A 27544-nucleotide genomic window follows, 5' to 3' on the forward strand; every position below is an offset into this window, starting at 1 on the left:
AATTCTAGAATCAGTTTGCTTGGTTAGAGGCTCACTTTTTCCTATAAATAGAAGCCTCCCTCTTTGTAAAAGCTTAATAGTGTTTATGCACTGTTACTCTACTCCTGTCGTCCTGAGCCATTTACATTAATTTTTTTAATAATTCAATTGTTTTTGGCCTAATCTTCTCCAAAGTGAATTGGTGGCCACTCTTGCTTCAAACAAGAGTAGAACCCTCAATCCCTCAAGCCAAAGGAGAGCTTATAAGCTCCATGTAAGCTAATTTTCTTACTTTGTTTAATGAAAAATCTATGGTTTTCTTGATTTTTTTGTTTCACAGATAATTGAATTAAATTCAAATGCTATGCCTTTGATGGAAAGTCCACCCCCTTCTCTTCTTTACATTCCAACCTTTCTCAATCCTAGAAAAGATTGACTAAGTGATTAATTAAAGTCTTCTTATTGTTTACTCTCTTGAATTTAGAAAATTGTGTAGATTCGAGTTCTATAATTCTAATTTGGGTTAGTTAAGTTAAATAAAGATAGATAAAAATGAGAAATGATCAGCCATACAAAGGAGGTTATGGCAAAATTTTTCAGAATTTTATGAAAAAAGAAAGTTTGTTTTTATGTTGTTCCAAAAGAGTAATTCCCACCATTTATGTATCTAAAAGAAATATTCTAAATACTCCATGTACATATTCACCTATGAATATGCATGGATATCACTGATAATAATTATTAAATTTGATTTTTATGCATAGAAAGATGCATAAAAGAATTATTTTTATTACAAAAGTGTTATTCTTATTAAATTTGATTTTTATGCATAGAAAGATACATAAAGGAATTATTTTTATTACAAAAGTGTTGATCTTATTAAATTTGATTTTTATGCATAGAAAGATGCATAAAGGAATTATTTTTATTACAAAAGTGTTATTATTATTAAATCTGATTTTTATGCACAAAAAGATGCATAAAGGAATTATTTTTATTACAAAAGTGTTATTCTTATTAAATTTGATTTTTATGCATAGAAAGATGCATAAAGGAATTTTTTTATTACAAAAGTGTTATTCTTATTAGATTTGATTTTTATGCATAGAAAGATGCATAAAGGAATTTTTTATTATAAAAGTGTTATTCTTATAAAAATTAACTTTTATGCATAAATAGATGCATAAAGAAATTCTTTTTATTTTAAAAGAGTTATTCCTATCAAAATTGATTTTATGCATAAATAGATGCATAAAAGGATTTCTTTATAAAGGTGTTATTCCCATTGAAGTTGATTTTAATGCATAAATGGATGCATAAAGAATTTTCATATCAAGATTAGAATTCTCTTAAATTCTATGTTTAAATTCTATGAGTACTTGATTAATGAATAATTAAATACTCAGAGAGAGAAATTTCTATCGTTTTATATTCACACGGATTATAAAAAGAAAATTTGAGAAATCTATCAAGATCAAAATATTCAAATAAATGATTAATTTATTCCTCATTGGAATTTATAACTAATTTAGAAATCAGTTAAGTGAATATTCAAAGAAAGAAATTCAATAAAATAGTAACTGAATTATCAACCCTTTTCGAGAAAGATAGTTCAGGAAAAATCTTATCCGACTCGAACCTTGAATTAGACTATGACCAAGACCAAACTCTTTCGTCAATTTCGAGGAAATAAGGTGTGTCGAGTTTAGAAAAATACACTCAAAACTCTCGCCAAATCTGAAACTAAGTTTGAGACCCTTCGAATTGATCTGTGGATCAAGGTTATAGAATTCGAGGAATTCTGGTATAAAATTCAGAATTTCGATCAAGAAGTTTTGGGGATATTGATTCAAGAAATACTCCTTGTATTCAAAGAAAATCAGACTAAAAACTTGCATAGAAACCCTATTTTCTTAAAGGACTTTCTTACGCCAGAATATTGGAGGGGGCAAAGGGGTCTCACAGCTCATCTCCGAGCCACTAGATTCTCTATCAACAACAAGAGAATGCCCTATAGAAATATCAAGCATACCAAGGGGCTCAACCACTTTCTCTTTATCTTTATGTGATGTCATGTGAATCAAATAGATGTGAATGGATGGATGGATGGGATGTGAATGTGTATGTGAAGAATGGATGTGGATGTGTATGTGAAGAACGGATGTGGATGTGTATGTGAAGAATGGATGTGGATGAGTATGTGAAAGAATGGATGTGGATGTATGTGAAAGAATGGATGTGGATGTGTATGTGAAAGAATGTGATGTGATGGATGTAAATGGATGTGATGTAAATGAATGTGATGGACGTGAATAGATGTGATGTGATGTGAATCGGGATGTGAGTGAATGAGATGTGATGTAAATTGGGATAGATGTGAATGGATGATATGTGATGTGAATAAATATGATGTGATGAGATGTGGATATAGGTAGATGCGAGTGGATGAGATCTAACGTGGATAAATGAGGAAAGATGTGATGAGATGGAAAATGATGTGATGAGAATGGGAATACATATGAAATAAATGAGGATTGATGTGGAACAATGTGGAAAGATGAGAGTTCGTTATAGAAACTGTATTTATGACCTATTTTTAAATGACTATTTTATATCAAGAATGCTGGGGAAGCATTTTGACCGTCTTGTGAATGAGGTCGTGGAGACCTAACTGATAAAGTTGCAACAGCTGACGGAGAGTCAACCTAACCAAATTCTTAAATGGATCCCATCACTATAGTGGTTGGGCGGTTGGCTAACCCACAGGACTAGGCTGGACTGATGGATCCCTAATATGAGACTCAATTCTATTGTGGTACGATAGATGAAGTAAATCCCGGATAAAAATTTTTCTTAGGTCTTCAAATGGAAGTACAAAAATTGTATGGAATCCCTGACTTGCTTGAGGCCTAGACATGATTAAAATTCTAAGGACCGTGACTACCCGTATATACCGAGGGTATAACTGTAGCTCTTTACTGGCAGTACATACGAGTAAATCTAAGACTTGAAATTATAAGCAAAAATGCTATCCAGATGATGAATTCAAATGTGGTTGATATGATTTTAAAATTCTGATTGAGAACTGATGAGTTGATTTGGATTTTGATTGAAAAATGATGATTCCTGAATTTTGGTTGAAAAGCGATAAGCTAAGCAAAACCACAATGAGGATGAATGGAACGAGTCCCTGTGATGATGTTCGTAACTGGATTGACGATATTGACTTCATCAAATCACTATGAGATTAGTGGATTATGTTGATAGATTGCTACTGTTAACACTTGACCCAGTGGATCAAGTTAAGGGATGACAAATTAAAAACCTGTATAATTGAAATTCCCCTTGAAGGAATGTTCAGATGGAAATTTCAGTCTAATGGACCATATTTGTGTTAAGGATATGAATGATATGATTTGAATGAATTGTTATCTGATGATGAGTTCTATATAAGGGATCTTTATTCCAAGATTTTGTTGGGTTCACCAAAATATAACAAACCCCAGAATCAGTTGGATCTTAAGGAAAAGAGTTGTCCTCTAGTTTGCAAGATGAGGACATCTCACATTTTTTGAGTGGGGTAGGATGTAAGATTCCTCCTTCTCCATCTTTTGAAGTGTGCAGGTGTAAGAACCTCCCCTTCTGATCTTATAATTATTCCCCTCTCTCAAATAAAAGAAAGATCATGTTTTACCCTGTTTTGGCTTGGAGAGAGAAAATTGTGTAGAGGGAGGTAAGTCGAAATTGAGATATTTTTGGATATAAAAATCCTCCTAGTGTCTAAAATGGTTTCCCTTGAAACATAAATTCAAAAAGAATTTTCCAATGTGCAATTGAAATTTATTGAAAATAGGTATAAAGGACCTTAGCCTAAGGGTCCAAATTTTTAGATTATGGTGCAATTAAGGTTCCTATGTACCAATAAGATTAATCCAAATGTAGGGAGGCCCGATAAATTGAAGAATAAAAGAAAAACCCCCTAAAAATGAGTAAATGCTCACGTAAGATGAACAGTGACTAAGGACCAAAGAAAACAATTAAAAAACTGAATTTTGACACCTCAGAGTGGGGATCTCCCCTCATGAAGTAGGCACCTTTTTTCTCATCATTACCTCCAATTTTTAATCAATAAAATGAGATATTTCATCTCCCCTCTCTCCTTTTTCAAAACTAGATCCAAAAAGTAAGCTGAATTGACCCAAAAATGGTCAAAAATTGACCAAACTAATCTGGAAAATTCTAGAATCAATTTGCTTGGTTAGAGGCTTGCCTTTTCCTATAAATAGAAGCCTCCCCCTTTGTAAAAGCTTAATGGTGTTTATGCATTGTTACTCTACTCCTGTCCTGAGCCATTTACATTGAATTTTTTAATAATTCAATTGTTTTTGGCCTAATCCTCTCCAAAGTGAATTGGTGGCCACTCTTGCTTCAAACAAGAGTAGAACCCTCAATCCCTCAAGCCAAAGGAGAGCTTACAAGCTCCATGTAAGCTAATTTTTTTACTTTGTTTAATGAAAAATCTATGGTTTTCTTGATTTTTATGTTTTACAGATGATTGAATTAAATTCAAATGCTATGCCTTTGATTGAAAGGCCACCCCCTTCTCTTCTTTACATTCCAACCTTTCTCAATCCTAGAAAAGATTAACTAAGTGATTAATTAAACTCTTCTTATTAAATTCAGTAAAATGTTTTCGAGAAAGATAGTTCAGGAAAAATCTTATCCGACTCGAACCTTGAATCAGACTATGACCAAGACCAAACTCTTTTCTCAGTTTCGAGGAAATAAGGTGTGACCAGTTTAGAAAAATACACTCAAAACTCCCGCCAAATTTGAAACTGTGTTTGAGACCCTTCGAATTGATTTGTGGATCAAGGTTATAGAATTTGAGGAATTCTGGTATAAAATTTAGAATTCTGATCAAGAAGTTTTGGGGATACTGATTCAAGAAATACTCCTTGTATTCAAAAGAAAATCAAATTGGAAACTTGCATAGAAACCCTATTTTCTTAAAGGACTGTCTTACGCCAGAATATTGGAGGGGGCAGAGGGGTCTCACAGCTCATCTCCGAGCCACTAGACTCTCCATCAACAAAAGAATGCCCTATAGAAATATTAGGCATACCAAGGGGCTCAACCACTTTCTCTTTACCTTTATGTGATTTCATGTGAATCAAATAGATGTGAATGAATGGATGGATGGGATGTGAGTGTATATGTGAAGAATGGATGTGAATGTGTATGTGAAGAATGGATGTGGATGTGTATGTGAAGAATGGATGTGGATGTGTATGTGAAGAATGGATATGGATGTGTATGTGAAGAATGGATATGTGGATATGGATGTGTATGTGAAGAATGGATGTGGATGAGTATGTGAAAGAATGGATGTGGATGAGTATGTGAAAGAATGGATGTAGGTCTATAGCCATCTCTTCCTCAACCCCATGATCCTCGATTGGCACTTGAGTGCTTGCCAAAGTCACTGTCTCAAGCTCTCAGTCCTTAGTAAGAAGATGTAGAAAACAAAGAAAACCATAACTAAATTGGAGCAGACGACACTTCTTTGAGTGTATTGGGTGTGAGGTGAAAAAAAGAAAGAAAGACCATTGCCTCTATAGCCCTTCACCTCCCAAACTTGGAATAACAATAGGAACGGGGGCACCACCAGCCACCACCGGCTGGAACACTTCTTACAATTCACCACCCACCCACACCAGAAAGACAGCACAAGACAGGGGCACCATAGACAAAGATAAACACCCAGCAATATATTCCCAGTCAACACTTCATACAAGCTTCTCCCGACACAGAAGCCTTACTTACACAACCATACAAACTCTCATGCCTGGATTTACTGCCAAGGGAATTCCACCATGGCCACACCACCTCTGGGATTCCACCTTGCGTCTGACGACCAAGCCATCGAGCCACGAACACATCAACACTTTGACCTCTCTCACTGCCGAGGATACACCACATCCTCAATCACCACAAACCTCTTGCCTGCCTGCTGTGCCAACCACACCAGAAAGAACCCGGCCACTCTCTCTTCAGAAGGCGCCCCACCAGCTAACCCTCAACTCTCTCTACAGCCCATCACTTCTGTGTGTGTCGCCAGCAGCAGCTACCCAAACATCTCTCTCTCTCTCTCTCTCTCTCTCTCTCTCTCTCTCTCTCTCTCTCTCTCTCTCTCTCTCTCTCTCTCTCTCTCTCTCTCTCTCTCTCTCTCTCTCTCTCTCTCTCTGTGTGTGCTGATCCTTTGCCCACATGCAGCTTCTCTGCAATGCTATCGGCCCCACCAGCCCACGCTTCCCTCTTCGTTCTTCACGGCAAACTTCCACTTGTCGCTCGTCCAGCTTCTCTCACGTCCACCAGCCACACGACCATCAGTGGCCTCTGCTCTCCTGTTATCACCAGCCCGTCGGCTTCAGCTCCTCTTACGGGCCCCTCCACTCTGCCAACAGCCAGTCGCCTTTGACCAAGACGGCTCCCTCTCAAATATAGTCGACGCAGCTCCCCACTCTTCTGCGCCAGCCTGTCAACCCCTGCACTTCATCTCTACGCCAACCACTGCGCCAACCAGCCCAAAGGGGGCCTCCCCTCTGTGTATCTGCAGCTACACCCCAGAGCCCCAAGAAAACAAGGCGGCCTCCTCTGCTTTTCTCTCCTCGCCAGCTTCTCGAACTCGCCATTGGCCGTTGCGCTGGCCTCTACTCTAGCCTCCACGTGGTCATGCTTTTTTGTGGCCACGTCAATATTATTATTATTTTATTTCTTTTAAGGCCTACAAGATGGCCGCCTCAACATTCCTTTTCACACCATGTCCAAGGCAACCTTGGCCCTTTTCACCTTTAACTGCCCATGCTCTCATGCCTTCTTAAATTGCAACCTTCAGTGCCCAATTATCTCTTGGACGCGCACACATCCAGAGCTGATACCACCTGCAGCAGCGGACCTCGTTTCGGACAGGCCTGCACAAAGCTCAAAACAAATCCATCCACCCTGTACACCTGGCAACGCCCTCAAAACCAAACTCTCCACACCTGCCATGCATCCATATGTACACAAGCCCAAAATACCTTTCAGAAAAACGCCTGACATACTTTGCCAACCCCCCCATCCTGCTAGAGCATTCATGCTCAGCAGCAAAAAGATAAAGTCCAATATCTATCCACCAGGATCAAAAGGAAACAGCAACTCACCATCCCATTCCCCAATATCTGTAAAACACCATGGCTGCATCACTGCATACCAAACATCAACCATATGTATCACAAAATCATTTAAGAATAAAATCATACATAAAGTCTTAGATATGATTCATGTGTGCCAATATATTATAGGCCTATGATAAATTATTGAAATAATATGATCCAAGAGCTTGTGAACCAATAACATCATAGACTAGATTGTACAGAACGTTTTGACCAAAATCTACCCAATGATTGGATGATGTGGATGCTCAATGCAATAAACCAAGAGAATAATTCAACCCAATGCATGATCTTAAGCAAGGAAACTTTATATTGTTACACCCAAATAATAGAGACATCTATTATTTGAGTGTAACAAGGAAACTTTATATTTACACCCAAATAATAGAGACATCTATCCCATTTGGCTTGCTAAGGTTGAATCAGAGATCGATATAGACAAGAAGTCACCAAGCTACAAGAAGCTTTTAATAGAGTATTGGGAACCTTATGCAAGGAAGAATGGTATGATAGATGGAGAGACCTACGATGATTGTTGGAAGGGATTTTGGATGGAGAACAAGACAGATCCACGTGAGTGAAGAAAATGACTAATGCAATTGTTTGGTCTTGAAGATCCAAAAAACTAGAGGACCGTATACAAGAATCAAGATACCAATTAGGAAAGCCAAAAAAGCACAAGAAGGCTTCTTCTTCACTTGCATGCACAAACCAAATACGAATGAACTTGATGGTGCCCCCCATTAAAAGCAATAGTTCAAAAGGCCTACCTGGAGCCTATAATTTGATCTTTCTAGCCTATAACTCTCCTACAAAAATAGGGTCTAATGTTGCCATTCTCTCTCCTCTTCTCTTTCTAGGGGGGGAGGGGCTAAAACAAATAAATTTTATTTTTCCATTTTGCAAGCTTTATACTTTGAAACTGATTCCATACCCATATATATGTACAACATTCAATTTTTAACCTTGCCTTTTTCCTAAAACCCACTCTATCTCATCATTGAATGCCTCCACCTTTTTCTCCTTCATTTAATGCCTTCACTTGCCCATCAAATCAACCAAATCAGTGTGGAAAGTGTCAAGATCTCTTGTCACTTTCCACATCATCAGTCTCGCAACTAAGGGGGGGTCAAAAATAGTGAATTTGTTTTCTCATTTTTGAACTTTTTTGCTTTAAAAGTTATCCCAAATCCATATATATGTCAAAAAATAAATTTTCAATCTCTTTTTCTCCCCAAAATTGAACAAACTCTCTCTCTCTCTCTACTCATCTCTCTACTGTGAGCTTGGTTTGCATAGCCTCACTCTATCCCTCTCTACAATCCTCTCATCTACTCTCAACTCTCTCTTTCTCTTCCTATTGTGGAGCTAATGGCTTGCAAAGACACACACACCCTCTTAAGAGTCTCAGTCTCTCTCTCTCTCTCTCTCTCTCTCCTATGATTGCATCCTCCCTCTCTCTAATCTTAACTCCTTGGAATATCTCTCTCCATTGTGATCTTGGCTTGCATAGCCTCACTCCATCTACTCTCAATTCTCTCTACTATGAGCTAATGGCCTGTAAACATACTCTCTCTCTCTCTCTCTCTCTCTCTCTCTCTCTCTCTCTAATCTCAACTTCTTAGAAGGTTATGGCATGCACTCACTCCCTCTAATCTCAACTCTTCTCTCTAATAAAAAAACAAGAAATTCAACACATTTATTTTTTTATTCAAGCAATTCTGCAAGCGGAAAAAGGGACCGGGGTATTGAGGCAATCTTGACTCCTTGTTGACTTTGCCCAATCGAAATGACCATCCGGGACTCGAACCTTTATGGGGAAATTGAGTAAATAGAATGGTAACCTAGTGACCATGACCTAGTGAAAGGTGATCGCTTCGCGTTATAAATATAGTGATTTGGGTTAAATTGTTTGACCCTTTCCCTTTGATACTGGATTTTGGCTCTTGAAGAAATTCAACACATTTAAAAAAAAATGCGGAATATCTATCACTCTGCGGATAGCTTGTAGGTGTGACAGACGAAGATAGCTGCTTTGGCATCGTGCTCTAAGACGCGAGTACAACCTGAGTCTCCCCATTGCCCAAGGCAAGTACAATCCACAGATCCTTTACTACGTCAGGAAGATGCTTGGTGTAAGGTCTGTCAATGCGCATAAGATCATGGGAGTGTATCAGATCGAAAGATGCTACTCTCTCTCTCTCTCTCTCTCTCTCTCTCTCTCTCTCTCTCTATTGTGAGCTGAGTGCCTCCCTTTTCTTTTCCACTATCAACTCCCTCTAAGCATGGCATTGCGTGAAATCACTAACACTAATGTGTCATTGCATCGACGTAAGGTGGATTCACATATGCAGGTGTTGGAAGAGTATGCAACTTCGAGCAAGGTTCATCTCATAGAACAGGATAGGAATGTATATAGACAAGGGGGTCACACTATTGTGGATATATGGGTTGATGAGCATCTATACCCAATTGACCCGAGCGCACTACCCACCCACTTTCAAAGAATTACCATCATTTATTTAGAGATGGTGAGAATGGGATGCTTGTCTAATGAAAGAGATTAGCAACAATTAACGCTGGTAGAGTCTTCTACTTGTCATCACAATTGCATATGCTCCAAGTTAACCTTGTTAGTGTACAACACCAAGGCCTACTTCAGGCTCAAGCAAAAATCAAGGAGCTTGAGGGTATAAATCAAGAGAGAGCAGTGTGTGTGGAAAAGCTTAGGTAGACCATCTCCCACATGAAAAGCACTCCTATTGGAGCTAGGGAGCATAAGAGGCCACTCCTATTGCTGTTTTTTTTTTGGGAGGGGGAGGGGCGCTCGTAAGTGGAGAATTTAAGAAGCGCGGTATGGCTCCTCTCTCTTATTCTCTAGCACATCAAATTCAAAATGCCAATGTAAATCATGTGTGCACTTGTGTAATGTCAATGTAATTTTGCTAGTTTTTAGAGTATTCCTTTAAGATGCTAGAGGTTCTAGATTGTAATTAGCTCTTGCGCTCTTTCACAACAATGAGGGAGAGCATGTGCTTAAAATTATTAGGGATCCTCGTTGCAAGAAGATACGTAGGGCTGTTTCCAATGAAATCATACAAGAGGTTTCCCAAAGTATCGGTAGTATTGATGTTGTTAATGCATGCGGTGAGGTAGGCATTATCACGAAGGGCTACAAAGCTCTTCATCAATTGCTAGGAGACACCCTTCGTAAGAAAGGTATCACACATAAACTTTTCCTCCCGCCAAAGAGGGTTAGTCTAGCAAAGGGAGTGAGCAATGAAGATGTAAAATGCAAGATTGGGGATTACTACCACATCAACGATACACTTTGCATTGCAGCATGGGGAAAGAAGACTGCGAATGGTAATGTTTCATTCGAATTCAATGAGTTCAACAACATTTTTGTTGAAATGCAAAAGCTACAAAAGGCAATAATATTGTTCTATGGGTTGCCTTTTGGATGTAAGTAGGTTTCACAACATTGCACACATTAGTTCTCTGCTCATTTATGGGGGGAACAACTTAACATTTTGTTTGATTTCCATGTTTTATAGGTTCCAAGGTATCCTTCATGCTGAAGTTGGACAAGTGCCACATTGTGAAAGGAAGAAGGCTAGAGAGAATGAGTATCACACTCATGAACCATGCTATGGTGGAAGCCTTTAAGTCTCCATCTGCTACCATTGTTTTGCAGAAGGGCCCGATGATGAGGGAGAGAGCAGAGTTGATTTTCAAGAGCAAGGGAATGACAATATTTCACATACTAAACCATCATTCATTGTTCAATCAGAGAAAGATATATGGTGGTTAGGAGTATTTAAGGAGACATACGAGGTGCTAACATGGGTCTTTAAAAAGAGGTTGCCTTGGGTTACTGATATGTGATAAAGTCACAAGTAGGGGGTGAGAAGCTGGATGTTGATGGTTTAGGGAGCTTTGACGTTGATTGGCATCTTGGCATGAATTTGAAGACAATTAATTGTATTCTGGGTGGCACTCAAGGTGTAAATACAGCTCACCCATGCCCTTGGTACATGCATGGATTGAAACAAAAAACCAAGAAGAAACGCAAGGGGACATCCAATGGTGAAGAGAAATGCGAGGAAACTAGAAATTGCGAGGGAGAGTGGGACAGTGGTGTCCTTTAATTACCTATGTTGGCGCCTCTAAATAGGGACTTAAGGGATAATAGCTAGAACCCCATAATTCCTTTCATATGCAGACCACACGAGGGTGTTGCGGTTTGCTAGAAACATTGCAGAGCACTGGCAATCTATGGTGCAAATTTTGTTGCAGTTTTTGGATTCCCCCTTGGTTTCAAGGACCATGAAGTCATGCGTCATTATACCAATTTCATTAGATTGATATACTTTCCTTGCTAGGTTTGATTGGTAGCGAGGGAGCTTTGTAATACCTTCAAATATAGTTTTTTTAATGACTTGAATTGTATCCTAAAGATTTACGATGCTTTGTAATACTCAAAGAAGTTGAAAGATATTGATTTTTGAAATATGACATGATCTGTATTCCACATTTTCGTGTGTTTTTATGCTTTGTGATGAGAAGTGTCTAGAAGGGTGTGAAAATACACTGTGCGGGGTAGCTAGACATGCTATTTTTGCACCCATTCGGACCAATAAAAAATTTGGTTGATTTTTTTCAATATTGTCTCTAGTGAATGCTTATTCAAATGATGCCCCATGCAGCTCGACATGCATTTAGTATGTGTACGATTTTTTCGCATGCGAGTCACCTCTTAAAATTAGGGTTTTTTAGGGTTATTGCAATGATGGCATTTTCTTGTATAAATAGAGGTCAACCTCTACTTTTTCCCATTCCTTTGCCAGTGAGAAAAACACACTAGAGCCTTCCCATCCTTGCCCTCAGAACTCCTCACCATGGCACGTACAAAGCAAACAGTGAAGAAGATGACCGAAGAATGACATGCGCGATTGAAGGACAGTGTAAAGAAGAGTTTGGAGCATTACAACCACAGTCTAAAGAAAAAATTAACAGAGCAAGCCAGCTCATCCGAGCCGAGTAAACATGTAAAGTTGGTGGATTACAGCACGGAAGACAGCAGTGCAACAGACACTGACACCGACTGGGGGGAGCCTACATGGGCTTACATGGAGATTCCCAACCACCCAGCTATAGAAGCAAAGACATTGCCATGCATCACCACACAACAACAAGAGCAACATCAAGAACAATAGCAATAACAACAGCAAGAGCAGCAAGGGGAGCAAGAGGAAGAAGCACAGGCTCCCAAAAGAAATAGAAGGATATTACAAGCCTCGCCCGTGTGACAAGCACGTCCCACCGAACATCTTCCTTGTGGCCCTACCCACAAGAAATGCTCAGGGTACAGGGCTTTCCAAGAGATATGGCACTACCAAAAGTCCATAGATCTTCTTATCCTAAGGGTGCCTTTCCCACCAACATGCAAAGAAATTTTATGGGAATACAAGATGGAATGTCAGATGTAGTCGATTGCCCTTGAGGCGGCCTTGTAGAAAGCCGTTGAAGCCTATCTTGTAAATCTATTTGAGGACACCAACTTGTGCGCCATCCATGCAAAGTGGGTCACCGTAATGGTAAAGGATATGCAATTGGCCTGCCATATTCGTGGAGAAAAGGGGATCAAAAAATGAGGAATGTTCAATGATGTATCTCTGTAAGATTCCTCCCTCCAGCTTTTGAGGTGTGGAGGTGTAAGAACCTCCCTTCTGATCTTATAATTATTCCCCTCTCTGAAATAAAAGAAAGATCTTGTTTTACCCTGTTTTGGCCTAGAGAGAGAAAATATCTAGAGGGAGGTAATTCAAAATTGAGATATTTTTGGATATAGAAATCCTCCTAGTGTGTCTAAAATGGTTTCCCCTGAAACAGAAATTCAAAAAGATCTTTCCAATGTGCATTTGGAATTAATTGAAAATAAGTATAAAGGACCTTAGCCTAAGGGTCTAGATTTTCAGAAATTTTTGGATTATGGTCCAATTAAGGTTCCTATGGGCCAATAGGATCAATCCAAGTGTGGGAGGAGATAAATCCAATTTATAAAAGAAAAATACCCAAAAATGAGTAAATGCCCACTTAAGATGAAGAGTTGACTAAGTACAAGGTTTATTAGTAAAAAACTACGAATATTACTAAAAAAAAGAGATATTTTGGGTATAATGATTCAATTTTGACACCTTGGTAAGGAGAAGGGGGCTCTTCAAGGAGGCGCCTATTTCACATGTGTGGTGGAGTTTTAAACTCAAAAATATTGTGATAATTTTATCTCTCCTCTCTCATGGATCAAACCAAATCAAAACCTGGATCTCTCCTCTCTCCTGGATCAAACCAAATCAAAAGGGAGCCAAACTAGGTCCAAATCTTTTCCAAATTCAGCCAACCTGAACCTGGAAAATTCTAGAAACTAGTTAGACTTGGTTAGAGGCCTCCCTCACCTATAAATAGATCCTTAGCCCCTTGTAAAAAACTAGGAGAACTATACCATGCCAGTATTATACTGAAATAATGATACTTTCTATTATCCTCTACAAATTGGAGAGATTGGAGTTTTTCTCTCTCTTCAATCTTCCTTGGAGTCTTCATCAACATACCAAACCAATTGGAGAGATTGGAGTTTTTCTCTCTCTTTAATCTTCCTTGGAGTCTTCATCAACATACCAAACCAATTGATTGGTTGGGGACCTCTACTTTGATTAAAGAATCAAGCAATCTAGGAGGTAAAGTGTGGTTTATGGTCTTTTTTTTAAATCTCCAAATGTTTCTCTCTTCTCAACCCCTCTCAAGCTTGAGAAGTATTCAATTGAATGGCTTTTAATACAATTGAAGTTCTTCAATGAATTGTAGTGATAAAACACATAAATTTCCATTTATGCTTAAATTATAATGCTTTTTTTAGCATTTCTCTCTCTCCCCCAAAGAATGGTCATTCCTATGACCTATTCTATATTCAAATGAAGCTTCTCATGAAGCAATTCTCTAATCTAAAAGTAATTTCTATGCTTGTCAAATTGAGGCCAACTAAGTGGCTTTTTAATGCTTTTATGCTATTTAATTCATGGAAAAATTAGGAATCAAGTCCATAATTGGATATTGATCCAATTAATGGTTATTCTATCATATGGTATTACTAAACTTTATGTTTTAAAAATTATTGAGAATTATTAGTAATAGCAACGAAGCTATGGCAAAATTTCTAAAAAATTAACACATCAATCATTTTCATTCATAATATGAAAAGAGGACTTCCTACCATATTCTAGGATTAATCATCCTAGATTAATTGAATGATTCTCATTATAATCATGGAAATTTTAATTTTTATGTTTATGCATAAATATTTAAATGGTAAAAGAGGAATTCCTATGACATTTGAAAATCCATCATTTAGATGGAAAAAGAGAAATTCCTAGCATATTGAAATTAATGGGTATTTTATTTAAATTCAAAGATTTGTTTTAGATAAATAAGAGGAATTCCTATGACATTTAAAATTCCATCATTTAGATGGGAAAAAAGAGAAATTCCTAGCATATTGAAATTAATGGGTATTTTATTTAAATTCAAAGATGAGTTTTAGATAAATTTATTTTATCTATGAGAAATATTTAAATGGTAAAAGAGGAATTCCTATGACATTTGGAATTCCATCATTTAGATGGGAAAAGAGAAATTCCTAGCATATTGAAATTAATGGGTATTTTATTTAAATTCAAAGATGAATTTTAGATAAATTTATTTTATCTATGAGAAATATTTAAATGGTAAAAGAGGAATTCCTGTGACATTTGGAATTCCATCATTTAGATGGGAAAAGAGAAATTCCTAGCGTATTGAATTAATGGGTATTTTATTATGAGAAATATTGATGATAAAAGAGAAATTTCCATGACATTGGAATGTAAATAATTAAATGCAAAAAGAGGAATTCCCATGGTAATTAAGATCCAAGAAATTAAATGGAAAGAAGAGGAATTTTTAGTATAATTCAATTTATGATTATTTATCAAAAGTGAAAATATAGAAATTGATTTCTAAAAATCCCATGAATTCTTTTATTCAAAAGAGGAATATAATTCAATTTATGATTATTTATCAAAAGTGGAAATATGGGAATTGATTTCTAAAAATCCCATGAATTCTTTTATTTAAAAGAGGAATATTGAATCTAATTCAATTGAGGAATTGAGAAGGAATATAGAAATAGTCGTTCGAGAAAAGGAACCTTTAATTAGGCCAAGAAATTGGTAGAAATTTAGAAAAAGTTCCATTATCGGAATCAAACTAGAAAAAGCTACTAAATGGGAATAGCATGTGAAATGGATGTGATAAGATGAAAATAGAATGTGATAAGATGTAAATGGGATGTGATAAGATGTGTCTGAGATGTGAATGGGATGTGATAAGATGTGTATGAGATGTAAATGGGATGTGATAAGATGTGTATGAGATGTGAATGGATGTGATAAGATGAAAATAAGATGTGATGTAATGGAAATGGATGTGGATGTGTATGTGAAAGAATGGATGTGGATGTGTATGTGAAAGAATGGATGTGGATGTGTATGTGAACGAATGGATGTGGATGTGTATGTGGAAGAATGGATGTGGATGTGTATGTGAAAGAATTGATGTGGATATGGATGTGGATGTGTATGTGAACGAATGGATGTGGATGTGTATGTGAAAGAATTGATGTGGATGTGTATGTGGAAGAATGGATGTGGATGTGTATGTGGAAGAATGGATGTGTATGTGAAAGGATGTGATGTCAATGTGAGTGAATGGATGAGATGTAATGTGATGTGAATCAAGATGTGAATGAATGAGATGTGATGTCATGTGAATCGGATGTAAATGAATGATATGGGATGTGAATGGATGAGATGTGACGTGATGTGAATCGGGATAAGAATGAATGAGATGAGATGTGATGAGATGTGATGTAAATTGAGATAGATGTGAATGAATGATATGTGATGTAAATGAATGAGGTGTGATGGGATGTGAATATGGATAGATGCGAGTGGATGAGATGTGATGAGAATAAATGAGGAAAGATATGATGAGATGAAAAATGATGTGATTGGATGAGAATAAGAATACATATGAATTGGATATGGATCAAGTAATATGGACAGATGTGGAACAATGCGAAAGACGAGAGTTCATTATAGAAACTATATTTATGCATGTTTTTAAATGACTGTTTTATCCACATCCACATCCACATCCACATTCATATATCCACATCCATATCCACATCCACATTCATACATCCACATCCACATCCACATCCATACATCCATTTCCACATCCACATTAATACATCCACATCCATATCTACATCCATACATCCCCATTTTCACATCCACATTCATACATCCACATCCACATCCACATCCATACATCCACATCAACATCTACATCCACATCCACATTCATACATCCACATCCACATCCATATCCACATCCATACATTCACATCCACATCTACATCCATACATCCATTTCCACATCCACATTCACACATCCACATCCACTTCCACATCCACATCCACATCCATATATCCACATCCACATCTACATCCATACATCCACATCCACATCTACATCCATACATCCATTTTCACATCCACATTCATACATCCACATCCACATCCACATCCACATCCACATTCATACATCCACATCCACATCCACATCTACATCCATACATCCATTTCCACATCCACATTCATACATCCACATCCACATCCACATCTACATCCGTACATCCATTTCCACATCCACATCCACCTTCACATCTATTCTTTTACAAACACATCCACATTTATACATCCACATACACATGCATATCCCTTCTTTCATATATACATCCGTATTCACATCCGTGTACTTCCCATCTCACCCTTTCACATATCCTCTCAACCCTTTTCTCATCTCATTATTCACATTTACATCTATTTCCATTACATCATATCTTATCACATCCTATTTTCATCTTATCACATTCATTCACATCCTATCGCATCCCATACACACATCCATTCTCATCCTATCACAGCCCATACACATCTTATAACATCCTATTTTCTTCTTATCGCATCCAGTCACATGATATTACCATTTAATAGCTTTTTTTAGATTGATACCGATAATATGACTTTTTCTAAATTTCAGCCAATTACTTGGCCTAATTAAAGATTCTTTTTATGACAACTAGTTCCGTATTCCTTCTCAATTCCTCAATTGAATTATATTCAATATTCTTCTTTTGAATAAAAGAATTCATGGGATTTGTAGAAATCAATTCTACCCATATTTCGTCTTATGGTAAAATAATCATAAAATTCCTCTTCTTCCCATTTAATTTCTAGGATCCCAATTACCATGGGAATTCCTCTTTTCCCATCAAATATTTCTTATAAAATAAATTCATTTAAAATATCCATTATTTCAATATGCTAGAAATTTCTCTTTGTCCATCTAAATGATGGAATTCCAATGTCGTAAAAGGATTCCTCTTTTGACATTTAAATGTTTCTCATAGATAAATAAATTTATCTAAAAATTCATCTTTGAAATTAAATGAATTATCCCATAATTCCAATATGATAGGAAATTCTCTTTTTCTCATCCAATCATGGAATTCCAAATGTAATGGGAATTCCTCTTTTAACATTTAATTATTTCTCATAGATAAATAAATTTATCTAAAAATTTATTTTTAAAATTAAATTAATTATCCCATAATTCCAATATAATAGGAAATTCTATTTTCCCATCCAATCATGGAACTCCAAATGTAATGGGAATTCCTCTTTTCACATTTAATTATTTCTCATAGTTAAATAAATTTATCTAAAAATTTATTTTTGAAAATTAAAGGAATTATCCCATAATTCCAATATGATAGGAAATTCTCTTTTCCCATCCAATCACGGAATTCCAAATGTAATGGGAATTCCTCTTTTTACATTTAATTATTTCTCATAGATAAATAAATTTATCTAAAAATTAATTTTTGAAAGTTAAATGAATTATCCCATAATTCCAATATGATAAGAAATTCTCTTTTCCCATCCAATCATGGAATTCCAAATGTAATGGGAATTCCTCTTTTAACATTTAATTATTTCTCATGAATAAATTTATCTAAAAAATCATTAATTATGCATAAACCTAAAAATCAAAATATCTATGATTACAATGAGAATCAATCAGTTTATCTAGGATGGTAGTTCCTAGAATATGGTAGGAAGTCCTCTTCTCATACTTTGAATGAAAATGTTTTATGTGTAATTTTTACAGAAATTTCACCATAGCTCCGCTGCTATTACTGATAAATCTCAATTTTTTCTAAAAGAATGAACTTTAACATTATGGATATGATTAGAATGATCCCTAATTGGATCATTAACCCATTATGGATTGAATCATAAATTTTCATGAAATGACTAACTTAAAAGCATAAAAAAGCCATTAATTTGGCCTCCAATTAAACAAGCATAGAATTTATTCTTGGATTAGGGAAAATCTTCATGAGAAGCTTCATTTGGATTGAGAATAGGTCATGGGAATGACCATTCTTTGAGTGAGAGAGATAAATTACATAAAAACCATTAAAATTAAGCATAAATAGAAATTTATGTATTTCCTTACTACCATTCGGTCAATTAACTTCAATAGCATTAAAAAGCCATTCCAATTAAGCTTCTCAAGCTCGAGAGGGGTTGAGAAGAGAGAAACATTGAGAAATTATAGAAAAAGATCAAAATTCGCTCTTTACCTTACAAATTGCTTGATTCTTTGATCACGGTAGAGGCCCCCAACCAATCAGTTGGTTTGGTATGTTGATAGAGCCACCAATGGAGATTGAAGAAAGAGGGAAGCTCCAATTTCTTCAATTTGGAGAGAATTTTAGAGAATAGTAAAAATTATCATTATTTCAATACTGGGATAGTATATTTATCATATATTTTTACAAAGGGCTAAGGATCTATTTATAGGAGAGGGAGGTCTCTAACCAAGTCCAACTAATTTCTAGAATTTTCCAAGTTCAGTTTTGGTTGAATTTGGACAAGATTTGGACCTAGTTTGGTTCCCTTTTGATTTGGTTTGATCAAAGAGAGAGGAGAGATAAAACTATCACATTATTTTTGAGTTTAAAACTCATTCAAGCATGTGAGATAGGCGCCTCCTTGAAGGGACTCCCCTTCCTTACACATGTGTCAAAATGGAATCATTATACCCAAAATATCTCATTTTTTGTAATACTCAGTCTTTTACTAATAAACCTTGTACATAGTCAACTCTTCATCTTATGTGGGCATTCACTCATTTTTGGGTTTCTTTTACAAATTGGATTTATCTCCTTTTTTCCCACACATGGATTGATCCTATTGGCCCATAGGAACCTTAATTGGACCATAATCCAAAAATTTCTGAAAATCTAGACCCTTAGGCTAAGGTCCTTTATACCTATTTCCAATTAATTCCAATTGCACATTCGAAAGTTCTTTTTGAATTTTTGTTTCAGGGGAACCCATTTTAGACACTAGGAGGATTTTTATATCCAAAAATATCTCAATTTTGGACTATCTCTCTCTAGATATTTTCTCTCTCTAGGTCAAAACAAGGTAAAACAGAATCTTTCTTTTATTTCAGAGAGGGAAATAATTATAAGGTCAGAAAGGGAGGTTCTTACTCCTGTATACCTCAAAACCTGGGGGGGAGGAATCTTACATCCTACCCCACTTAAAAAATGCGAGATGTCCTCATCTTGTAAAGTAGAGGACAACTCTTTCCCTTAAGATCTAACTTATTCTGGGGTTCCTTATATTCAGGTCAACCCAAAAGAATATTGGGATAAATATCCCTTATATAGAACTCGTCATTAAATAACAATTCATTCAGATCATATCATTCATATCTTTAACCCAATAATGGTCCATTAGACCGAAAAATTTCTTTCTGAACATTCGTCCACGAGAATTTCAGTCAAGCAAGTTCTCAATTTGTCATCCCTAAACTTGATCCACCGGGTCAAGTATTAACAGTAGCAATCTGACAACACAATCCATTAATCTCATAGTGATTTGCTAAAGTCATTATCATCATTCCAATTACGAACATTATCACAGGGATTTGTCCTATTCATCCTCATTGTGGTTTTTGCTCAGCTTAACGCTTTTTAACCAAAATTCAAGAATCTTCTTCCAATCAGAATCCAAATCAACTCATCAATTCTCAACCAAAACTTTAAAATCATATCAACCACATTCGAAGTCATCATCTGGATAGCATTTTTGCTTATAATTTCAAGGTCTTAGATTTACTGGTATAAACTGCTGTAAAGAGCTAACACCATATTCGTGAGTTTGGGAATCTCCCAAGTCCCATTTTTGTAATACTAAAAAGGTGGGACCCAATTAACATGTCTATAAGTTTCTCAAAACCCTATCATGTGACCTATCATTGGAAAGCGCTTGAAAAGAGGGATCTATTAAGCTTTAAAGCGCACAATTTGGAGTAATGGTGTTCAAGTTATGGCAAATCCAAAGTTTTGACCACGTGTCCCAAACTTATGGGAAATTCCCATATTCCCCAATATGGTGTTAGCTGCAGTTATACCCTCGGTATATACGGGTAGTCATGGTCCTTGGAACTATAAGGTAAATACCATCATGTCTAGGCCTCAAGCAAGTCAGGGATTCCATATAATTGGGGTACTTTCATCTGAAGACCCAGTTACCAATTTACGAATTACAGTCTGAATACCAATTTGTATGAATTTCATCACATAATTCCAACCTTTTACTGTTACTTCATAAATTTTTGACATTTTTGGCTTCTCAATTGATCCTCATTAGCCAATTTGCTCTGATACCAGCTGAAAGATCCCTGTTCCCTCCATGCAACGGATTCGGGGTTGCTAGTAGCGGAAGTAGCACTCCTTGCGCGGTGCAGGGTTCTCTCACTCGGGGCCTCGCCCAGGGATATCCAACAGGAGACTAATCCCTCGGTTCTTCCAAAACCGAACCCGAAAAAAACTTCCCTTGTCGGGAAAGCACGGGCGATTCCTCCAGGATCCTTTTTTCTCTAACGTAGTCAAAGTCATTACTGACCAAACTGATTCGATCGAACCTATAAAGACACTGGGTCAGATCAAGGAAGAAACTTGCACTTGGATCATAGAGATCAACTCTTTTTTCCCCATCGAGAGGCACAGCCGTTGATTCTTATCCAGAGAACAATTACTATCCGGGATTTTTTCATCTATCATATTATAACAGAATTGAGTCATTTTACGGATCCATCAGTCCAGCCTACTAACCCCATCCAATCCCATGGGTTAGCCAACCGCCCAACCACTGTAGTGATGGGATCCAATTTAGAATTTGGTTAGGTTTTGTCCCAGGTACCAGGGAAAAGAGTTCCTAGGCCCCCTAGCCGGATATTCATGCAAATTTAACACCAGTCATGCCACTTATACACCCAATATGAAATTGCATTTTTCACAGATTCAGCCATCTTTAAAACAATCATTTAATGAAACCATAGTATCACTGATCACAATCCTCCAAAATATCCGGTTGAATCTTAATTTCCAATCATTCCTTCATCGGAGTATCTATGGCATCATTGGCCACCAGAACGCTCACCACCTGTCCACTCAGGTGCCTTTTCAATAGTTCCTAGCTCATAGTACCCGGCAATATATTCACTTATAAAAATCAAGATGGAATCTCCGTTGAAGATCAGCAAGATCAACCAACAGATCCATATATAAAAAAAGCCATGGACTCATCCATTGAGGACCAGCAAGGTTAGTCAACCAGATCCATGCCCGGTTGTTTCAAAAAACAACTCTTACTCCTTGTTCCAATATCTTCCATGACGCACGTGTGGGTGACCTAGAGCCCGAGCACCGTATGGTCAGCACCCTCTAGGATCCTTCGCAGGTCACCTAGCGCTTCACTCATAGGCCGCTTCCTTGGTCCCTCATCCACCACCGTACACCGGAAGCTCACCATTTAAATCGAACCGAGGCTAGTCAAGACCTCGACCGACCTTGCTACGCGAGACGTCCTCCGTTGACTCTCCGTCAGTGCAACTTTATCAGTTAGATCTCCACGACCTTATTCACAAGACGGTCAAAATGCTTCCCCGGCATTCTTGACATAAAACAGTCATTTACAAACAGGTCACAAATATAATTTCTATAATGAACTCTCGTCTTTCCACATTATCCCTCATCAGTCCACATTACTTATTCCACATTCAATTCATATGTGTACCCATTCTCATCCAATCACATCATTTTCCATCTCATCACATCAGATTCATTCACATCACATATCATTCATTCACATCCCATATCATTCATTCATGTCCTGATTCACATGTCATCACATCTCATCCATTCACTCATATCGACGTCACATCCTTTCACATCCACATTCGCATTCATTATTCCACCTACACATCCACATTTGTACATCCACATCCATACATCCACATCCACATCCGCATTCATACATCCACATCCACATTCATACATCCACATCCATATCCACATCCATACATCCACATCCACATTCATATATCCACATCCATACATCCACATCCACATTCATATATCCACATCCACATCCACATCCACATCCATACATCCATTTCCACATCAACATTCATACATCCACATCCATATCTACATCCATACATCCATTTCCACATCCACATTCATACATCCACATCCACATCCACATCCATACATCCACATCCATACATCCACATCCACATCCACATCCACATCCACATCCATACATCCACATCCATACATCCACATCCACATCCACATCCATACATCCACATCCACATCCACATCCACATCCATACATCCACATCCACATCTACATCCATACATCCACATCCACCTTCACATCTATTCTTTTACAAACACATCCACATTGATACATCCACATACATACATCCACATCCACATCCACATTCATACATCCACATCCACATCCACATCCACACATCCACATCCATGTCTACATCCATACATCCATTTTCACATCCACATTCATACATCCATATCCATACATCCACATCCACATCCACATTCATACATCCACATCCACATCCACATCCACATCCACATCCATACATCCACATCCACATCTACATCCATACATCCATTTTCACATCCACATTCATATATCCACATCCACATCCACATCCACATCCACATCCACATCCACATCCATTACAAAGGGTTAAGGATCTATTTATAGGAGAGGGAGGCCTCTAACCAAGTCCAAGTAATTTCTAGAATTTTCCAGGTTCAGTTTTAGTTGAATTTGGACAAGATTTGGACCTAGTTTGGTTCCCTTTTGATTTGGTTTGATCCAAGAAAGAGGAGAGATAAAAATATCACATTATTTTTGAGTTTAAAACTCATTCAAGCATGTGAAGTAGGCGCCTCCTTGAAGGGACTCCCCTTCCTTACACATGTGTCAAAATGGAATCATTATACCCAAAATATCTCATTTTTTTTGTAATACTCATAGTCTTTTACTAATAAACCTTGTACATAGTCAACTCTTCATCTTATGTGGGCATTCACTCATTTTTGGGTATCTTCTTTTACAAATTGGATTTATCTCCTCCCCACACATGGATTGATCCTTTTAACCTTAATTGGATTATAATCCAAAAATTTCTAAAAATCTAGACCCTTAGGCTAAGGTCCTTTATACCTATTTCCAATTAATTCCAATTGCACATTGGAAAGTTCTTTTTGAAATTTTGTTTCAGGGGAACCCATTTTAGACACTAGGAGGATTTTTATATCCAAAAATATCTCAATTTTGGACTACCTCTCTCTAGATATTTTCTCTCTCTAGGTCAAAACAGGGTAATAGAATCTTTCTTTTATTTCAGAGAGGAAAATAATTATAAGATCAGAAAGGGAGGTTCTTACTCCTGTATACCTCAAAACCTGGGGGGGAGGAATCTTACATCCTACCCCACTTAAAAAACGCGAGATGTCCTCATCTTGCAAAGTAGAGGACAACTCTTTCCCTTAAGATCCAACTTATTTTGGGGTTCCTTGATGTGGATGAGATGTGAAATGGATGTGATGTGAATCGGGATAGATGTGAATGGATGTTATGTAAATAGATGTGAATGGATGAGATGTGATGTGAATGGATGTGATGTGAAATGGATGTGATGTGAATCGAGATAGATGTGAATGAATGTGATGTGAATCGAGATAGATGTGAATGAATGAGATGTGATGTGATGTGAATGAATGAGATGTGATGTGATGTGAATCAGGATACATGTGAATGGATGAGATGTGATGTGAATTGGGATATATGTGAATGGATGAGATGTAATGTGAATGGATGTGATGTGATGTGGATGTAATGTGAATGGATGTGATGTGATGTAATATGGATATGGGTAGATGTGAATGGATGAGATGTGATGAGGATAGATGTGATGAGATATAATATGATGTAACTAGATGAGAATGGATGAAGGGACGATGGGAATACATATGATTGGATGTGGATTAAACAATGTGAATTGATGTAGAAGAATGTGGAATAACGAGACATTATGTGGAAAAATGTGAAAAGATGAGAGTTCGTTAAAGAAACTCTATTTATGACCTGTTTTTAAATGATTGTTTTATGTCAAGAATGCTGGGGAAGCAGTTTGACCATCTTGTGTATGAGATCGTGGAGACCTAAGTGATAAAGTTGCATCAGCTGCCTGTTGACGGAGAGTCAACGGCGGAGGACGTCTCGCGTAGTAAGGTCCGCCGAGGTCTTGACCAGCCTCGGTTCGATTTAAATGGTGAGATTTCGTACGGTGGATGAGGGACCAAGGAAGCGGCCTATGAGTGAAGTGCTAGGTGACCTGCGAAGGAGCCTAGAGTGTGCTGACCACACGTGCTTGACGAGGAAGAAAATGGAACAAGGTGTTAGAGTTGTTTTTTGAACTCGGGCATGTATCTGGTTGATTGTCCTTGCTGGTCCTCAACAACGGAACAATCCATGGCTCTTTTATATGGATCTATTGTTGGTGGTTGACCTTGCTAATCTTCAACGAAGAGTCCATTTGGATTTTCTTATGTGATTATATTTTCGGGTACTATGAGCTAGGAACTATTGAAAAGGCCGCTAGGTGAACAGGTGGTGAGCGTTTTGGTTGCCAATGATGCCATAGGTACACCGATGAAGGAATGATTGGAAATTAGAATTCAAGCTAGATATTGTGGAGGATTGATCAGTGATACTATGGTTTCATTAAAAGATTGTTTTAAAGACAGCTGAATCTCTGAAAAAGGCAATTTCATATTAGGTGTGTAAGTGGCGTGACTATCTTTAACTTTGCTTGAAGCGTCGGCTAGGGGGCTTGGAAACTCTTTTTCCTGGTACCTGGGGCAAAACATAACCAAATTCCTAAATGGATCCTATCACTCCAGTGGTTGGGCAGTTGGCTAACCCGTGGGATTGTGGATGGGGTTAGGCTGGACTAATTAATGGATCCCTAAAATGAGACTCAATTCTGTTATGGTACGATAGATGAAGTAAATCTCAGATAGTCTTTGTTCTATTGAAAAGAATCAACGGCTGTGTCTCTTGACGAGGAAAAAAGCATCGGTCTCTATGATCCAAGTGCAAGTCTCTTCCTTGATCTGACCATGATGTGACTTACTGGTTCGGTCGGATCAGTTTGGTTAGTTAAGGCTCTTGACTACGTTAGAATAAAAATATCCTAGAGGAATCGCCCGTGCTTTTTGGGCAAGGGAAGTTTTTCCAGGTTCGGTTTTGGAATAAACCAAGGGATTAGTCTCTTGTCAGGATATCCATGGGCAAGGCCCCGAGTGAGAGGCTCTGCCCTGCGCAAGAAGTGCTACTTCCGCTGCTAGCACGCCCAAATTCATTGCACGGAGGGGGCAGGGATCTTTCAGCTTGTATCAGAGCGAATTGGCTAAAGTGGATCAACCAAGAAGCAAGAAATGTCAAAAATTTATGAAGTACCAGTAAAAGATTGTAATTGTGTGATGGAATTCATACAAATTGATATTCAAAATAAAAATTCATCAATTGGTAATTGGGTCTTTAGATGGAAGTACCGCAATTGTATGGAATCCCTAACTTGCTTGAGGCCTAGATATGATGGTATTTACCTTATAATTCTAAGGACCGTGACTACCTGTATATATCGTGGGTATAGCTGCAGCTCTTTACTGACAATATATACGAGTAAATCTAAGACCTTGAAATTATAATAAAAAATGCTATTCAGATGATGAATTTGAATGCTGGTTAATATGATTTTAGAATTCTGGTTGAGAATTGATGAGTTGATTTGGATTCTGATTGAAAGATGATGATTCCTGAATTCTGGTTGAAAGAAGATAAGTTGAACAAGGCCACAATGAGGATGAATGGGAGGAATCCCAATGATGATGTTAGTAACTGAAATGACAATTATGACTTTAGCAAATCACTATGAGATTAATGGATTGTGCTGACAGATTGCTGCTGTGTTTGACCTTTCACCCAGTGGATCTAATTAAGGGATGACAAATTGAGAACCTGCATAATTGAAATTCCTGTGGAGGAATGTTCAGATGGAATTCCCGGTCTGATGGACCATTACTGTGTTAAGAATATGAATAGATTATTCTCTCATAATGAGTTCTATATGTTCTTGTAGAAGGGATCTTTATCCCATGATTCTGTGGAGAGCTGACCAATCTAAAGAACCCCAAAATCAATTGGATCTAAAGTCGGATTTGAATTATAAAAACAGGGACTTAACAAGAATTTTTGTATTGATAGGATCATGGATCGAGGTCATCGTGGTAGAAATGACAACCCCCAACTCGATGAGGAAGAGCTCGACTTGGATGTTCGTAAAACTCTTCATAGATCGTAGCCTGGACCTTTCAAGGGTGAAGGGGAAAACTTGGGCGAGGCTGTGGAGAAGTGGATCAAAGCAATGGGAGAATACTTCGATGTCACCGGGTACAATGAGGAGTAAAATGGCTCTTGAAAGGTTGAAGATAATAGAAACAGCTAGAGTGGCATGAAGAAACCACTGCGAGACAAACCGTCTGGATCGGAACACCCAAACATGGAGTGATCTCAAAATTTACCTAAGGAAGAGATTCTGTCCTCCCGGCTTTATGGAAACCAAGATGAATGAATTCTTAGAGTTAACCCACAGGAGCAGAACTTTTGAAGTGTATCACCAAGTGTTCGCTCTTCTCCTCAAGTACTCGTCACCAC

This window comes from Cibotium barometz, chromosome 29 (assembly GCF_041138505.1).
Source record: "Cibotium barometz isolate CiBa-2024 chromosome 29, ASM4113850v1, whole genome shotgun sequence".
Classification (NCBI taxonomy): domain Eukaryota; kingdom Viridiplantae; phylum Streptophyta; class Polypodiopsida; order Cyatheales; family Cibotiaceae; genus Cibotium; species Cibotium barometz.